We start from the raw sequence: 19,644 nt of genomic DNA, 5'->3' as shown, positions 1-19,644 counted from the left end.
CTCTAATGAGGCCCGCTGGGATTGCAGAAATGTTTAATATTTTACGATATTTACTCTAAACGAATAGCTTCAGACCTTGTTTGGATGACCTCCTACACCTCTCCAACTTAGACCAAACCAAAATAGCTGACAAACACGCACACACAGATAAATCCATTTGACAGTGTATAAAAAAAAAAGAAAAGGGAGGACTGTGCTCCTCTCTCCTGAGAGCACGTACCATTTTATGAGTTGTATTTTTATGAGTGCTAAAAGAGCGGCAGCTACAACTTGGTTTCAGTGGAAGTAAAGCTGTCAACATTGACTGTATTCAGACTCTGAATCATTCATCAATCTTACCCAATCGATCTCTCAACCTTTGTATGAAGTCATCCTGGCTGGTAGTAGTAGTACTTGTAGGAATGTGAGGTATCATAGCTGTATTCCCATCAATGATCGGGCAGAGAAATTGATCTCACTGATCTGTAAAGATAATATCCTTTTTATAGTATGTGTTTACACTGTACGCACAAAGACAGCTACTGAAAATAGAAAAATACGTGGAACTGTTAGTGTTTTTATTGGGTGCGTGATTGTTGTCACTTCATTACAGATGTCCTGCAACATGCTTTTAAAGTTTTATTTTGAATTACAAGACTTATCATTTCATATTTTATGTGCAGAATCTGGGCCAAATGCAAAATACACTCCAGTTATACATAAAGTTTTGAAACTGGTATATTTTACAGCAACTTATTTTTTCCAGTGAACATACTGTAATACAGGCAGCAATTACATTGGGGAAACATATACAGGTGTTCTTGAGATATCACGTTCACGAGAATGGGACGGACAAACAGACGTATGAATGAACGGACAACCTGAAAACTTACACATGAAATGTGTAAATACAGCATGAATGGTGTGTCTTCATAGTGACCAGCATTAGAGCTTAAAGTGAAAGTAATGAGATTTCCCCGAAAGTGGCCTCATGTTCACAAGATTAATGCAATGATTAACTATAAATGAATGCCAAATCTTTTATGTTGAACTACTCTGCAAGACTTAACAGCTGAACTATTTAGTGGCACAATACCCACGAACGTGTGTGCACACGATCAGGATGGTAAAACTTTCGCCTCAGTTTGAGTCAAGAAAAACCCTGTAATATATGAGTTTTTGTGTTTTGTCCTACATTCATTCATTAAACATACATTCTTTGTAAATGCTAGTTTAGTGTTTTATCCCTAAACTGTAGGTTTTATACCCTCCACCTCCTCCTAACACTATCATTTCCTTCTCCCCCCTTCTCCCTCCTGTTAGATTTTGCAAAGATGACAGATCTCATACAGAAATACTCATGTCTCGTGATACACACTGACTCATACCTGGCCTCTTAAACACTGTCGTGTGTGTTATCTGCACCAAAGTCAAAGTAAAACCACCTGTTCCCATCAGAGAAGTGTTTAACACTTTGTAAAACAGTGTGAGACGGTTGTATGAATCAGGTCCAATGATGCTTACTTTTTAAATTTTTTATTTTAGTTTCAATTGGTAACACTCACTCTTCAATTTTCGTGAATAAAACTTACATTTGAGGGGAAAAAAGGAAGTGCTGTCTTTATTATTCATACAACAAAATTAGGCAGTAAACGGTGATGGTTTAAAGTGTTGCTGAGAAGTGCAGCAACTACTGAATTAAGCAATGCAACTGCTGTTGAGTGAGTCGAGTTATTAGTCAGTTTTAAAGAGAGTCGTATTGTTCGGCAGCGATTACAAAAGTGAGTTTTTATAGAGATCACACCCTAGTTGTCATGGATGCGGTTTTGTTTGACCCCGCCTGCGTTAAAACAACATCCACAATATTGACAACACGTGTGTGTCATTACGCTTAAGTTGAATCAGGGATACAAAGCAGACAATAGGATGTGGAAAACATCTCACTTTCTGGGTTTATATGCTGTTTTGTAATTATCCTTTTGATGAAAATTCCTTAAGAGCAGTTTCTTGATCCACATCAGAATGTACGCAGCATTTATAAACAACTGGCTTCCTGACATTACCTTGCCCACAGAGACCTCCTTTTTTGGCTCTGTGTATGTCAGTCAGACATACAAGTCTACACTGATGCGAGAGATACAAAAAAACCTCTGGGGCACTGATGACTCCCTGTGATTCAGATGTAGTCTGACTTTCCTCCAGAGACCTGATTACATTTGTACACAGTTTAAGCTCCAGCTACCAGCACTGACAAATAGAAGAGAGAGGGCACTCCTCAAATAGTTTTCCTGTCAGTCCTATGGAGGCCAGGCTGGCATGAGGTACTAACATGGAAAAAAAAGGATATCAGTCCATATTCAAGTGAATCAAGATGACGACCTTCAATCTCAACCTCCTGCCTAAACACAGGTGAGTCCCACACAAACACGATTAAGTTCTCAGTTTAAAGGCAGATAGATAAGATTATTAAATGATCAGCTGTTGAACTGTGAATGTTTGACTGAAGGTTTTTATTAAATATTAGGAGGGAGTGGAGAGAGCTGTGGAGCTACATGTTTAAATCTAAACAAACTAAGATGTTAAATCAAAGAGTTAAATGTGTTAAATTCAATGTAATATCCACAGGAGCTGGTAAAAAAAATGCTGTACAGATGTTATGTTACCTGACTTAAAATACACTTTTCTGATTATTTATAATTACTGCCATTGACTTGATATGTTCTGTTATCCTTTTGATTTTTTTTTTTTTTTTTTTTTTTTTAAGTCAAAAGCATGCCACACATGTGCTTGTTCAGTGGATCCTAACTTAGATGAGGCCAGATAAAGTTTAAATATCAACTTATAAAACTGAAGAATTTATTGATGGCTTGCTTGTATACCATCAACATGGTTATAAAACAGGAGGAAGGTGTAAAGAGGATTATGCGTGTGTGTCTCTGGTGGAGCGAACAATATTTACACAGCTAACCACCAAATGTTGGACTTTCTGCAGATCACATCCAGTTTTGAAGTCGGTCTGGGAGATGAGCTGCCAGTGCTGGCCCGGTTCACTCACAGAAGGAGGGCTCTCGCCCTCTAGAGAATGGCTACGCCGGTTCTTGCTGCTGAAGCTGGTCACAGTGTTGCTGTTCCCCCACGGAGCAGGCCTCTCTCTGCTGGTGGGCTGTATGTGCAGCCTGCGGGCTCTGTTGCTGCTGCGCTCCCCTCACGTCTCTACCAAGCCCTCCACAGTGTTCCTGGGCCAGCTGGCTCTCACAGACAGTCTTGTATTGCTGCAGTGGGCTCTTCAACTCGGAACGATGATGGGCCGGTGGATGGTGGAGGCGGGCTGCGAGGCCGAGATGAGCCTCATGAAGGAGGGTCAGTCAGTTTGGTGGAGGCAGGCTGTGAACGTGCTCTGTCAGCAGCTGCTCGATGCTCACCACCTGGCCTCTCTGCTCCTACTGGGTCTGCTGGGACTGGAGGCCACACTGGTTTCACGCTGGCCTCTGCAGACTCGGAGATTCAGGACTTCTCACTGGGCACAGCTCAGCTGCAGTCTGGTCTGGATACTTGTGCTGCTTGAACTCGTGTCTGTGCTATACTCAAAACTCCTGCAGGATTTCAGTTCTCAGATGGACCCCTCAACACTGCAGGACATTCAGACTTTCTCTGTGGGCTTGGTGCCTCATCCCTCCCTGCCTGCCTTCCCCCTCTGCCTGAGGAGGACATTATGGCTGGGGAACTCATGGCTGCATTATGCCGTCTTCTATAAAAAACCACAGAGGAAGAAGAGCTCGTTTCACTAACAGTCTGTAAAAAAAACATTCCACTGTCTATTGCTTGTCATTTTTATATTATTTATGTATATTATTTATGTAATAAAATATGATTTAATAAATGCAGTAGATAATACATACATTTATTTAATGTGCATAATACCCCAGCAGCACTTCACAATTACAAAGAATACATCGAACAGAACACACAGCAAGTGAAAGAATTGATAAAAGCTAAAGTAAGACAGCCACATTGAAACATCAACGTTAACATACAGCATATACAGCAGCAGAAACAATTTAAAATTTTGAAAAAGATAACCACATTTAAACATCAATGTCACGAGCTGGGATCCCGCCTCGGCTGGGGGCGAACCTTCATTGATTGGGGGAGATTAAGCCAGGGTGAGAGTTTCGCGGTTTGGGGGGAAGGCTTAGTCGAGGATCCACTGCGGCTCCCGGGCCTTGCAGATCCCCGAGATCTCCATGTGGGACGGAAGGATAAAGGCTATGAAACATGATAACCATAAGTGAAACGGTTTAACAAGAGGGAGGGTGGGTGGGATGCAGAAAACGTGAACAGGCCGAGGTTTAGAGTGGGTGGATATTTATAGGAGTGTGGCCGGAAGTGGGGGAGTGGTTGAGGCGTGGTCCTGCTCCTGAAATTCAGCTAAAACTTTATCTCCAATTAAAAACAACGTGTGCTATGGAGAGGTGCTCAGTGCATCATAGATCTGTAGGGGGTGGTTGAGGGTCACCTGAACTTCAAGAATTAAAGGATTTGGTTCAACAGCTGTGGTCTGAAAGGGACCAGCTACTGCAGGAGCAAGAAGCAGCCAGTTTACCTGAGTTGGATCCAGAGCCTAGGAGCATGGTGGGTCCCCCACACTTTGTTCCAGATGATCCTCACCCTGTTGAACGTTTGCTCTATATCCCTATGCAACAAAAATGGCCGAGCTTTCGAGGGACATCTGGATTCCAGTGAAGTATTGGGTCGAAGAAATGAGGGTGTGGTGGCGGGGTATGGTTAGCTCAGCTGCAGGGGGTAGAGAGTGGGAGGAGTGGTTCAGGGAACGGTGCCGGGCAGGTGTAATGAGCGCAGCTGAGCCAAATACGGACTGATGAGCACAGCTGAGCTGGATGTGAACTGATGAGCTCTCCCCTAATAAAGGGGAGCAGGGAGAAGGAGGAAGAGGTTGCACGAGTACATTGGTGTATGGGCCGGGCAAATAAAAGCATTTTACACCCAAACGTATGGCTGAGCGCGTCATCTGTGTCCAGGAGAGACCCCGGTAGCACCAACCTTGCTACAGAGGGCTACTCTGAGAACCAGACACCTTAGACCTGTTGATCAAGCTTATTGTATTTGTGATCATCTTGAGGGGGAGGCCAAAAATTAGATTAGGTACTGGCCTAGAGTAGAAAGGGAGGACCACAAGACGATTCTAACTATTCTTCAAGATTTGTATGGTTGTTCTAAATCTTGTGTATCTTTGCAGCAATGTTTCTTTCCCAGGAAGCAGCATGAAGGATAATCAGTTCAAGAGTTTTCACATGCTTTATGCTGCCTCATGGAAAAAGTTGAATGTTGTGCAGTTTTTCCACCCTTCTCAGAGATCAGTTTGTTGAACATGTACTTGACATTGATCTGTGTAGGGAGTTGAAACGTCTAGTACGGCCCCATCCGATGGGAGCGAGAGGGGCGACCTGATGGGCCTTAGGGTCGGAGTTATTCTGTCCCCTCTTTTAGTGCTATGTGGTACTCTGAGAGAAAGCCACCTACTGGTTCTAGTAATACAGAATTGGGAGAGTTGAAGCATATGTTAAAGAAACAACAAGAGCAGCTTGATCAATTGGCATGGGGTTTATCAGTATTACAGGCAGCTTCTTGGCCCCCAGGTAAACCAAGATGCACAAATACGGTTATATGTAGGCGGTGTCAAAAACTTGGGCACTATGCTAGGGAGTGTCATAACGAATGTGTTGATCCCCACATTCAGCAGCCCAGGGTCTCAAACCTCCTTTTAGATACAGGATCTATGGTTACCACCATTGCTGAAAGTTTCTTTCTCCAGCATTTCCAGAGTGCCCTTGGTCCTGTCGTTGGCTCCAGCTATGTGCTGCTAACGGGCTAGAAATTCCCAACGTAGGGTATGTAGAGCTGGACGTTACAGTCTTTGGCAAGGTTCTTCCACAGTGAGGTATCCTGGTCGTCAAAGACCCTACAGGCCAAACATCCTTGGCAGGTGTTCCTGGTGTCTTAGGTATGAATGTACTTAGGGAGTGTTATCACCAATTGTTTAGTCAACATGGTCCAGATCTTTTTGAGCTCCCCATAGTGCAGCAGACCCCTCCCTTGTGGTAGCAGACGCTACATCATTGCCACCATGCTCAATCTTGTGCAACTGGAGCTAAAGCAGAATTGGCTCAGCTGAGAGGTAGACACCTCATCACCATACCAGGGGGAACTGTTAAGTGAATCAGAGCTACATGTTCCTCTCATTTCAGTCCTTTTGCATCCTCATCATCCAATAGGGGTTTTGCGTCAGGCCCAGATTGTAAGTCTACCAGAGGGAGTGTCTGCTGTAGCATGTGAGTCGGGTGGGTTTACAGATACACCTTCTACACAAAAACTCAGATTAGCCCAGTAAGAGAAAAAATTTAATCTATGGATTTGTCTACACTTCTCGAGTTAGATCAGAGAAAGTTTAGATCAATGCTCCTTAGAAAGATATATGCCCCACTGTCTGTCAAAAAGTGGACAGAAGAGTATAATTTAGTATAGCCAATACCAATCAGTTTAAAAAAAATGCTTTGATGACACTGATACCAATCTTGGAGATCAGCTCGGGATGTCAGTCACATCACTCAACCTCAGCCAACATGATACAGAGGACCAAAACAACTCCCTCATTTCCTGGTGTGAACTTCTTGAAAGCAGGGACCTGCTCTGTTTCATTCAGTCCTTGTTGGTGTTTTGTGGGATTTGAATATCCATGTATAAACGCTTTACAATCAGCTAGTTGCTACCAGTGCATCTGAAGCAGCTATTACTTTTTCCACTTTGGTCTCAGACTCAGTGATTTGCTACCCTCTGGTCACTAAACGCAAATTCTTGTACCATTACTATTGAATGATTTTACCAATTATTGCACAATCCATCCACGCATAATGAGAGACATAGTTTAGGCAAATTTAAACAAGCTGTTTGAAGAAAAATGAAACACAATCCGTAATTTTAACTTGATTTAAAAATAAGATACAATAAATACAAAATAATCCAGTATCTGGTGAGGTCTTCACAACAGGAGTCCCACTGTTCAAACGCTGAGCTGCTGCAGACCGTTTCACACTCTCCCAGACCCATGAGCTGATCCCCATAACCCTCCACCTCCTTCCTCCCATCCCCGATACCCACAGTGCTGTCCCCACAGAGGCTCTGCTGGTGGCTCATGTCTCCACAGAGGCTCTGCTGGTGGCTCATGTCTCCACAGAGGCTCTGCTGGTGGCTCATGTCTCCACAGAGGCTCTGCTAGTGGCTCATGTCTCCACAGAGGCTCTGCTGGTGGCTCATGTCTCCACAGAGGCTCTGCTGGTGGCTCATGTCTCCACAGAGGCTCTGCTGGTGGCTCATGTCTCCACAGAGGCTCTGCTGGTGGCTCATGTCTCCACAGAGGCTCTGCTGGTGGCTCATGTCCCTGGCCATCTGAACCAACAAACTTGCTGGTGGTCACTTACTAAATGTTTTATCTTAGTGTGATCACTTTTAGGATTATAGGTTTACACAGTTTAAAAAATGAAACAAGCATGAGAGAGACATTGAGATATCTGTACTTTCCAGTGTGCGATTCGTTGCCTTTTTGTAGACCAATTTTTATTGGACAGAAAAAGATTGATAAATGTTATTAATACAACACAGCTAATAATCTATGTATCTTCCCCCAGATAATGTAGCTTTGTTTTAACAGCTCCCAGTTTACTTTTTACAGCACGACCGTCTGCAATTTCATTTGAGGTTCAGAATTCTCGGTATGCAATTGTGTTCAATGTATTCAAAAATTTCACTGAGCAATAAAAAGAAAAGTAGTGTTCATGGTGTGCCCACAATTTTATGCTAACAATGCAATCACCACATTTTCCAAAAATTTAAATGCCCATTCAGTTTAACAGCTGCTGGTTTTGATGCAAAATTATGTTGATTAAGTGTACAAAATCTACTGATCGCTATTTAGTAAACCATGGTGTGTACTTTATGTAGAGAGTAGTGAATGAGTCAGAAATCTGTAGGTTTTTTTTGGTCGCTAACTACTTCTGCATACTCACCAATTTCAACTATTCCAATTTTAATTTGTTCAACTATTTCAAGACATTTATACTAACATTCAACTTTTTTCAAACATTTATCATTGTCAAAATATTAAGCATTTTTTAACATGTTTGTAACATTTGAGTGAATGAGGAGATTCTTCAACTCCTCTAAAACTTGATGTCATTGTCACAACAACAGCCAGACATCATCTCGCTCAGATTCCTCATGTTTTCCGTCTCCCCGTGTTTCTTTGTCTGACTCTGATTATTTGTCTAACGTGAGCTGAGCCGTCCTCTCCTGAGTCGCAGCTCCGCCTCACCTGCTCCTGATCACAAGTGACAAAAGTGCCCTCAGTGTACTCATCAGCCTCTCCTGCTGAAATGATCTGGTCCTTTAACTACTCTGTGCCAAATTAAATCATGACAGGTGGTAGTTTTAGTCTTGTATAACTTGTTTTTTTTGTTGTGCTATGGATTGCAACCTGTTCAGTCATCAGCTCCTGTCTGCCTCGCCCCATATGCATCTTTGGTTAAGTTTATTTATAAAATGCATTTATTTTTGTTAAATCCCTGTGGTGACAGTACATGTTCCATTGGGCTAAAGCATTTCGAAAAGCATTTGTGGGGAGTCCAGTGAAGCTGAACTGGAAAAAGCTGGAAAATTGAATAGCATTGTAGTTGCTAGCTCAATATGTTCCACTTGTGCTTTGACTGCTGTCATTAACTTGGTGACTTACAAAGATCTGTGTGCTCTGTGGTTGAAGGCTGACTGTCTGACACAATACCCTAAATGTTTGCTGAACAGTGCTTGCATGGACATTGTTTGATTCTAGGCCAATGGATTAGTTAATTGGAGACTTGGATGGTTTAAGTTTTTAGTTACCTGTTGTCATTGCGGTGCTTAGAGCTGCAACTTCATTTTGACCGTATGAATCCATTCGCTCCCTATAAAGCCGACCTACTCCACTCCACTCTCATTGGTTCATTTAAAAACTCTACCTCAGGGCCACGTGATTGGGGGGAAGCGTGTATGGGGTCTAAGGCCAGCTAGGATCAAAGGGTCATACCTTCATTCCTTCCTGGGGTCATCAGAGGGCGCTGGACTAAGATCAATGTATCATCAAATCTGTCCTTCCTTCTCAGGGTAATTATTTAGTTTATTACAAGCCTTAATAACACTAAGATCAATGTATCATAAAATGTTTGTTCACAAAAGATTTGTTTTGAAGACTTGGTTGCTTAACTTTTTAGTTACCAGTTGTCATGGTGGTGCTTACAGTGGCGAGTTTAGTTTGACCATATGAATCCAATAGCTCCCCTACAAAACCACACCTCTTTACTCTCATTGGTTCATTTAAAAGTCTACCTCAGGGTCCCATGATCGGGGGGAAGCGTGTATGGGGGCTAAGGTTGCCTAAGATCAAAGGGTCCTTCTTTCCTTCTTCCTTCCTTTCCCACTGTAATTAACTACTTTTTATTACACTGCTTAATTCATTATGATTTCTGGATCATAAAAATCCTTCCTTCCTTTCCCACGGTAATTAAATAGTTTATTACACGTCACAAATCATTCATCAAAGTACACCTGCCAAGATCAAAGGGGGTACCTGATTGGAGGAAGTCATAAAAGGGGGCGGGGCTTATGGGTCATAAATCATTCAATCAAGTCAGAAAACACTTTTTGACAGAGTGGGGCATATATATCTCTCTCTCCTTGAACATGAGACTGTATTTGCAACTTCTGACCTTGACTGGGGTTGTACCAACCTTGTAATGCATAATATACCTTACTTGATAGTGTCCCTATTAGGCAGAGGTACAGACGGATTCCCGCCTCTGAGTTTGACAAAGTTAGGGCCCACATACGTCAGCTGCTAGACAGCCAGGTCATCCAGGAAAGTTGTAGCCCCTATGCCTCTCTTATTGTCCTGGTGAGGAAGACGGATGGGAGCCTGAGACTCTGCATAAACTGCAGACTGCTAAATGGCAAGACACGAAAGGATGTCTTTCCCTGACCTCGGATTGAGGAGTCTTTGGATACACTGTCAGGAGCACAGTGGTTCTCTAACATCAATTTGGCCAGTGGCTACCATCAGGTCACAGTCACAGAGCAGGACAAGATGAAGACTGTTTTCTTCACCCCCTTTGGCCTTTTTGAGTTTCAAAGGATGCTTGTACAATGCTCCCAGTATGTTGCAGCGACTCATGGAGAGGATGTTTGGTGACCAACACTGCTGCTCCCTGCTGCTTACCTCGATGATGTTGTTGTGTTTTCTTCCACAGTGGGTGAGCACCTTAGTCGCCTGGACTTGGTATTGGGCTGTTTCCAGAAGGAAGGATTAACGGTCAAGCTCGAGAAATGTCATTTCATGCAACAAGAGGGACAGTACTTGGGTCATGTAGTCTTTGCTGCAGGTGTTGCTATAGACCCAAAGAAAATTGCTGCTGTGGCTGAATTGGGCTGCCCCAGGCACTGTGCCTGAACTCAGGTCTTTCGTAGGTTTTACCAGTTACTATCAAGGTTTTGTTGAGGGATTTGCTAAGCTCACTGGCCCCCTTCACAAAGCAGTTGCTGATCTTCAAGGCAAGAAAAACCACAGAGGCCGGGGAGTTGCTGTGAAGGAGGCCTGGACCCCCCAGTGTGAACGAAACTTCAGAGAGTTAAAGGCAAGGTTGGTGTTGTCACCTATTTTAGCTTATGCTAACTTCAACCTTCCTTTCATTTTAGAAGTGGATGCCAGTCATGATGGTCTGGGGGCGGTCCTTTCCCAGGAGCAGGATGGCAAGGTTAGGCCCATTGCCTATGCCAGCGGTAGCCTTCACCCTGCAAAAAAAATTCCAGCTCCATGAAATTGGAATTCCTGGCCATGAAATGGGCAATGGCACACAAGTTTTGTGAGTACTTGCTGGGTTACAAGTGTCTTGTATGAACTGAGAATAACCCACTCAGTAATTTAAGCACAGCCAAGCTGGGGACTACAAAACAGTGCTGGGTGGCTTTGCTGGCAGTCTTTGATTACGCTGTCCGCTATCGACCAGGACGCAGCAACCAGAAAAATCTATGCAAAATCCATCTAAGGGCAAGGCAGTTGCTGGGCCAGCTCGCCCCGGGATGGTGCTACCAGAGGCTGTACAACAACGGGCTGTTGTGAAATCAGGGTTGACTGTTCAACATTCTATCTCTGCAGTTCCCGAGCGATCAACTGAAGACCTGATAGCATACCGTCCTCCTGTTTTTCCAGCTGCAGCGGATGCCAGGCCATGTAGAGAGACAGAACCTCCACCCTGCAGCACTAGGGTTGCTACGCCAGTGGGGTCGCCACACGATCAGAAATGGACTCCTGTATAGGACGTACCAATGGCCTGATGGTGGAGAGGGTGTTTTCCAGCTGGTCCTTTCTGAGAGCCTGAGAGGGGAAGTGTTCCAGCAGCTTCACACACATCACGGTCATCAAGGTATTGATCTAGCAGCGGTGTTATTGGCCAGGGATGGGAAGAACAATCAAAGGCTGGTGGCAAGCCTGCAAGAGATGCAGTGTTGCTAAAAATACACTGCTCCAGATTAGAGTTGCTATGGGCCACTTGCTAGCCTCCAGACCTAACGAAATACTGGCCACTGACTTTTCATTTTTAGAACCTGCTCGAGATGGAAAGGAACAAGTGTTGGTGCTGACGGATGTCTTCTCCAAGTTTACCCAGGTGGTCCCTACCAGAGACCAGCGGGCCTCCACAGTGGCAGATGTGCTAACGAAGGAGTGGTTCTACAAATTCTGTGTCCCAGCCCGACTGCACTCTGACTAAGGACGCAGTTTCAAAAGCACAATAATCCAACAATTGTGTGGCGTGTATGGCATCAAGAAGTTTAGAACCACACCATACCACCCACAAGGAAATGGCCAATGTGAACGCTTTAACAGGACCCTCCATGATCTCCTTCACACCTTGTCAGCTGAACAAAACCACAAATGGCCAGAGTATCTCGAACAGGTTCTGTTTAGCTATAACACCACGCCTCACCAAGCTACAGGTCAGTCTCCCTTCCTTCTGATCTTTGGTCGAGAACCTCAGCTGCCTGTAGACTTCTTGCTCGGCTGCGTGGCAGAGCCAACTGCAGGGGAAGTTTGTGACTGGGTCCAAGAGCATCAGCGGCGACTGCAGGTGGCGGTGGAAAATGCCCGGGAAAGGATGAAGTAGGCTCTAGCAAGAGCAGACCATCAAGCACAGGAGGAGGTGTTACCCTCCAGACAACATGTCTATCTTTGGGACTACTCCATTAGAGGAAGAAATAAAATCCAGGATGCTTGGGCTCCTGAGGTTTTCCAGGTAGTGAAACCCCCTGAGCCAGGGGACGCAGTGTATGCTGTTGCCCCACAAAGAAGGCCAACCGAGGTACGACATGTTCACTGCACCATGTTAAAACCTATACCTGTTTCCAATTGTGATCCTACACCTGTAGATGTGCCTAACCCAACTGCAACAAGCCCAAACATCGAGGAGCATGACCTATGGGTTGTGGTTGGACTTGCAGCTGGACCAAAGAACCCCTGGCCTATCAGAGTACAGACCCCACCCGTGGATGACCAGCAACCCACAGTACCTAGTGCAACTTTGCCTGAGGCCTCTGCAGGCCCTAGTTCCTGCCCAGCCTCTGTTCCTAACGGGGTAATAAAGTCTACCCGTGAGACAGCTGGCCAACACTCAAACCCGCATCATTTTCCAGCAAGAGTAAGGAGTAGCGCAAATGGGGCTAAAAATTCCCAGATGCTAGGCTGTGATTCCACCACAGGATATTTTAGACCCTGGTGTTAAATAAGTAAATCGTCAGGTCGCCAATTAAAAAAACTCGGGGCAGAATGTAGCCAGTGAGGAAATGTCCCTCCTGAGCTACTATTGATTCAGGCAGGCCTTGACACCTCCTACTTCCTGGGTCAGCCATTAGGCAGGGTATAAAAGCTGCACAAATGAGCTGCTGTCAGCCTGCTTGTCCCTTTTGGTGTCAGAGTGCTACATTGAGGATCACATCGCACTCGGCTTATGTTTTAAAGCCACATTGTATAGTATTTTTTTTAATAGTTGTAGTTTCTTCAGGATTTGCTTTAATAAATTGCCTTTTATTTTACTGTTATATTCTAAAAAAAAAATTAAATAATCTTTATAATCTTGTGGGAATCCTTTGTCTCAGTTCATTACTTTCCGTCACTTGTGGATCTGTGGTTGTTTCATCCAAAATCTAAAAGGAAATAACCAACCCTACGGTACTGGTGGTCACACTGATAATACCAGAGCAACTAAGCAGCAAAGCCACTGAGTAAAATGAATGCAGCTTTTTGTTTCAACTCAGTTTTTCATTTGTTCTCCTTTTTTCCCCTTTTAAATGTTAGTCTCTGCTTCAATGAAGAGAGATGCGTCCTCAGTTTACCATAGAAAAACACTTTTAGTATGATGAATGTGTTACAGTCGATCTATTGATATTATGAAATGTTTCATTTATGTGAGATTTTCAACCAAAGGCTTCTTCTGTTTACATTGGAGAGGCTTACGAAGGGATCTTCCATTTTAAGTGAGATTATGACATGCTCCTCATGTAAACATGGCACATCCTGCTGTCTCAACTATTTAATCTGTCAGACAGCCAAGGAAATCATGTTAAAAAAACAACAGCTAATGAATAAAATGTTTGGGGTATTAAGTAACACACGGCAGCATAAGTAGAATTTTATTTAACGTTGCTCCTCAGTGTAATGTCTATTTAAAGACAAACATGTCCCGATTGCTGGCTAACAGATGTCCCTGTTTAAGTTTTCTGCAGCATATCATCTGGACTGCAAAACTGATAACACAATATACAAACTGCAATGGCTCTTTTTTGAATGGAATGGCCTCAGCTTAATTTGTTTAATGTCTTCCATCCACGCAGTTACTTAGCTTACTACTTTACAGATAGTACAAACACACACACACACACACACACACACACACTGAGCACTTTCAGCCTATATGAGTCAAACATAGGTCAAACTGATAAGACAAATGCCCCAAACATACATCTTTTAGGCGATGCCAAGGCCTGCTGTGGCCTTGACTCAGATATCAGCCACTGTGATCATCCTCGCACAACACAAATTTGTCACTGAGAGACATGAAAGATGAAAGATAAACATGTGAGTAACCTAGCTGCATGCATGTGTAAGGGTGGGAGTGAAACCATGACGTACCTACATCACTCACCACTGCTGCTGCTGAGAAACATCTGCTCTGACATGTGAAGGAAGATCAGCAGCTCTTGACACATCATATAGTTTAAGGTTCAGGTGAGCTTCATTATACTAAATTAATATTTTACTCTTGCAGTGTGAGGTGTGTCCAGCAGAAGGAGGCACAGAGCAACAGCTGCTTTATCCTGCTGTAAGGAGTTCTTGACAAAGTGCAAAAGGCTGAAGAGGATGGAGCCAATTAGCAGGATTGCCTCAGTGTGTGTGTGTGTGTGTGTGTGTGTAGCTGCAGCTTCAAGTGTTCCTGGAACTAATCAATTAAGGCTGAAAACCAAGGAACAGCAGATTGAAGAGAGGCCAGCAACACTGGTGGCCACTTCCTTCCCATGATGCTCTCTGTTTGGCAGTGGTAGCTCTACACGGTGTACTTTGGCACCATGGATGTCATTCACAAGGAAACAATGTGGGAGGTCAGGCTTCAAGATATAACAATAGGTCCTGTTTGTGCTCCTCGACAAGTCAAGGTTCATTTGTCCACTAATGATTTGAAAGGATGAGAGCAGAGAACCTTGAATTGTTATAATTAGATACAAAACGACAGGAAGTGAGGGCACACCCTGTGTTTAGAGATCAAAGTCCAAAAAATAATTAATTAAAAAATATATGAGGACAAAAAATTATTATTGTCATCACAAACAGGTTATTTCTCATGAATGAAACATTGCAGCCCATATTTTGGCCAATCATTACGATACTGTACTGAATGTACTCTTGCTTTTACATGCAGCTCAATACCGCCCCCCTTTGGATTGTAGAACTTTGTCATTGCATTTACCTCAATGTTGTTAAAATCCTTCTTTCCAGAACAGGAGTGAATAATAACCAGTATGTACCATGTGCTTACTTCCTGTCAGTAAAAGCTGCATTCTCTCTAATAGTTGAGATGTTTATTTCCCCCCTTTCTGTAATTTTCTGTAATAACACCAAAATATGACAGATTCTTACATATGTATAGATTTTGACAAATAATAACACACATTTATCCCTGTGAACTGTATCCTGATCCATTGACAGCTGAATTCAGTATATTGGTGAATGTTAGTTTTATGTTGTTTTGCTGGCATTGTGCAATACTGACTAAATACTCTGTCGACATGTTAGCAGCTATTAGAGACTAATTGGCACAGGGGCTTCGAGCTAAATGATAATGTCAGCATGCTCACATGCTCATGGTGGCAAAGTTAATATGCTAATATGCAGGTTTAATGTTTACAAATGCTCACCATCTCAATTTAGCATGTTTGCTAATTTGTTATTTAGCAAAAAACACAGTTAAGACTAATGGGAGTGTAAACAATTTATACCATAAGTCAAAGTTGGTTAAACAAAAATTTTGAACAATGATACAACAGCAGATGCAAAGTCAGAGGATCAGGGAAGTTATTATGGTTTATTGGAGCCATGGCATGAAACAAGTCAGATGACAATACATCTGCAGGCTACATACTTCAGTCTGAGCCACGTGGCAACAACCACGGCTTGAAACAGATGAAAAATGTGAGAATACCTGAAAGTGCAATCAAACAAAATAAATGAAAATAAACGTACACTCAAACAGCTTCAACTTCTCTCATGAAATACTAAATCAATATATTTTATGATATCATTAGCTAATTTAACTGTTTTTGATCAGTGTGCCGGTGGTAATTTTTAAAATTATTCCATATTAGGCCTCAAAAAGAGCTATGTTTGGGGGTGTGTCTGGTTTAATTGAAAGGCTTGGTCTGGAATGATTGACAAGTCATGTGGACTACTCCGACCAGGAAGGTCATTTACCAGTGACGTCGACTAGCATGTAAGTTTTTTGTTTCAGTTGTGATGTTATGTCGTCAATTTCAATGTGACCTTGTTGGTTTAAAGAAATACAAACAAACTAGTGATTTTTTTTTTTTTTCCTCCAATACCAGAGTGATACACAGATGCAGACAGACTGTTCTCCAGCTCTGGCCCAGCGCGGTAGAGACAGATCTGGCTATGTGGGACTATCCATTAGCACTCCAATCAGGTTTGAAGTGTCACTCTCTGCACCATATGTGGGAGGTCCTGGCTTCAACCGGAAAAGATCATGTTGACTATAAAGCCATTTTCTGCGCTTCAATGTGGTTGAAATCCAAACCACTGGGTGACATCATCACTTGCAACATCCATATGTTCAGTCTATAGCCTGGACAGAGCCATGGTGCTATAGCACAAAAAAAACACAGGATTTCTTGCAGATGCATTAACTTTTATATTTTTTCTGGCTACTTTTACGTCACATAAATGAGTGAAAAAATAAATAATAGTAAATGAGCAGAAGACATTTCTGAGACATTTCAGTCAGTTAGTGTAAAATTATGTATAACTGAAAAAAAAATCTAGTTGTAATGAGAATAATAATAATAATAATAATAATAATAAGGGGTAGAAAAAATGGATACTTTATTATTTGAGTCATAGGGGGACATTAAAGGATTTTGACTGTATGACCTCAATTTATCTAAACTCATACAGCCCAGTAACATAAGTCCTTTATCTGCCCTATCACCACAATCACGCAGAGTAGAATTAAACCGAATTCAATTATTTACTTGAGTTTTACCAATCTCCCTCTCAACAAGGCTATGCTTGGTGAGGAATTAATGAAATCTTTGACAGCTGATTTTTTACTTAATGTAGGCTGAGGTGACGTACATCAGCGCATTATGTCCCAGCGACAAACAGCTCTGTCTGCACAGGCCGGGGTCAGTCTGGTCAGCCTGTCTGCCTCGCCTCAGTCTGGAGAAAGAGAGCTCACTCATGGCTGCTCATGCTGCACCTATCAGTGCTGTGGGGTAAACAGCTCGTACTCAAGCTGGAGCTGCAGAGTCTGTGGTCCCCCTCTGTGGCCTCAGTCCCAGCCAGCAGCATTGATCCGGACTCCGCTCCGCTGTGGATGAACTGGTCTGTAATCAGGTCAGAGCCGAACGCTTCCGAACAGGGCCTGAGGTCAGCTCCAGACAGACTCACACACACACACACACACACACACACACACACACACACACACACACACACACACACACACACACACACACACACACACACACACACACACACTTAGGACACCCCACTGCAGTCATGTTAATATCAGTCCATAAACCCTATAAAGCTCGAGGCTCCTGTGTTATACCGCCTTGCTGCTTTTGTCCAGCTCTGTTGTCAGGGCAGAGGTATGTATGGCACGACGGGGTTGCCCCTAAACCCTCCTGGAGCCAATGAATGAGAGGATGGACAGAGGCAAGGGGAGGAAAGCAAAGGAAATACACTCATCATCGCATTAAAGGAGAGCCTGGACAGAGGGGTCGAAGAAGAGAGGAGGTGGTGGGAGGGAGGAGGGTGGAGGAGAGGGGTTGCAGTAATGGGGTCTTTGTCCTGGTTGGTGTGACTCACAAAGCCTTGGCCGGGGCAGCACAGCTTAGTTACCGTTACCAAACACAGAGGAAGAGGCAGGAGGAGGGTGAGAGTGGAAGGACTGGGGGATGTTTCTGAGCTCCAGTCAAACCTTACATGTCTTTTAGTTCATCCAATCATGAGGTTTCAGCTCTGCTTTTGATGGTCTGCCTCCAAGTTTATTAGATTCATGCATCGCAGACAGACGTCGTTACACCACAGTTGTTCAATCATCTTATTATCACCTTAGTTATCTATGGAAAATGCACATTTAAACATTTTGAGCCCCCTAGTTTATATTGTCAAGATAAAATGTGAGCTTTTTGTAAGATATTTTACAAATACAAGAATAAAAATCGAGATTTTAGCTCCACTAGCTGCATTAATGCCATGTTAATAAGATGATTGGCTGGTTTGCTGCTCTACCCAGACTTAAATATCTCAAAAATAACCTCCCTCAGGATGAACTAACTTTGGTCATCCCTTAACTTTCCATGTAGCGCCATCATCAGGTCAAAACTGCACTTCAGTCCTGCAAAATGATCAGTCCTTCCAGGATATCACGATCTTGGAATTGCAACAATTAAAGTAAATTCAAGCTATCTCTGCGATATTTGCTGGAGCTTGTCATTTTGCAAAATTCCCACGATTTTTCCACAAAAGTTGTCCTCAACAGAAGCTCCTCTAAAAGCATTACGGCATAAAGTAACCTTTCCAAACAAAACTCCCTTTATTAACCAAAATAACTCCTCATGTTCAACCAGAAAGGCTGTGCTCTCTCTCCTCTCCATAAAAACAAAGCGCATGCTGGCTGGCCGGAAAAAACTGAAAACCGTTGGCCTTTGTGGGAAATGTGGTCTTTTCATTGGAATGAGGAATATGTTGCATTAGTTGCACTTCCAGCTTAAAAGACTGCACTTAATAATAAATATTAAATAGAAAGCATGTAAAGCCATCATTTTTACAGTCGATTTAGTCTTTGTATTCTATATTGCTGTCGCTTTAATACTGTCTGCGTGTTTTGTAAAGCTATGTAACTTTCATTTATTTTTTTGTCACTGCGAGGCTTAAGTTGAAAAAAAAAACTAAAATATTTCTTTGATGTGTAGCATGCTTAATATCAGAAAGTGATTAGATATTACTCTTTATCAGGTAGTTGTTTAAAAAAAAAACTAACTTGCAATTTATTATTATTTCCACAATTAAACTGCAGAAAACTCACTTAAACTGAGCAAATTACATTGCAATTGTTTTGAAAAGCCAGAATTAAGCATTTTTGATCGCAACAATCTCAAAAAACATTCCCATCAGCTGCAGCTGTGTGGATTGTATGTTTAGTTTTCATTCGCAAACATACCAAACTAAGAAGGTGAACAATAAATAATGTAGATGCTAAACATCAGTGTTAGCATTGTTTCTGTAACAATGTTAGTATACTGATTTTCACATTTTGCTTAAAGCACAATTGCTGCTTTAAAGTACATCCTCACTATTCATCAGACATCAGAATGTTGTTTTCATTTGACAGTTAAAAGGCAAAGTCTGCTAGAAAAGTTCAACAAGTGTGAACCTTCACTTTAACTTGAATGCCTTTTCCCTCCCACACTGACATCCACCTGCATGTTCAAGCGTGTCAAGCAACTAAAATGATGTCTTCCAAACTTAATCCGAAACAGGATCACATGCAACAGTGCCACATTAAAGCTGACTCATGGGAAGAAAATACAGAAATCATGTTGTAAAACATCATAAAGGAAATATGTTTTCATCACAGTGCGTGACTCATGCTTCTTTAAACACATGTTCTTCAACACTAACAATTTAGAGAGTTGAAGACATCTGGCCGTCTGTGAAGTGTTGTGTGTGTGCATGTTAAACGTGTTTGTGTGTGTGTGTGTGTGTGTGTGTGTGTTTGT

The sequence above is a fragment of the Embiotoca jacksoni genome, unplaced genomic scaffold (assembly GCF_022577435.1).
Source record: "Embiotoca jacksoni isolate LCO1_2020_lvr unplaced genomic scaffold, fEmbJac1.0.p SCAF_5, whole genome shotgun sequence".
Taxonomy (NCBI): Eukaryota; Metazoa; Chordata; class Actinopteri; family Embiotocidae; genus Embiotoca; species Embiotoca jacksoni.
The sequence above is the reverse complement of the archived record's forward strand: the minus strand, read 5'-3'. Positions refer to the sequence as shown.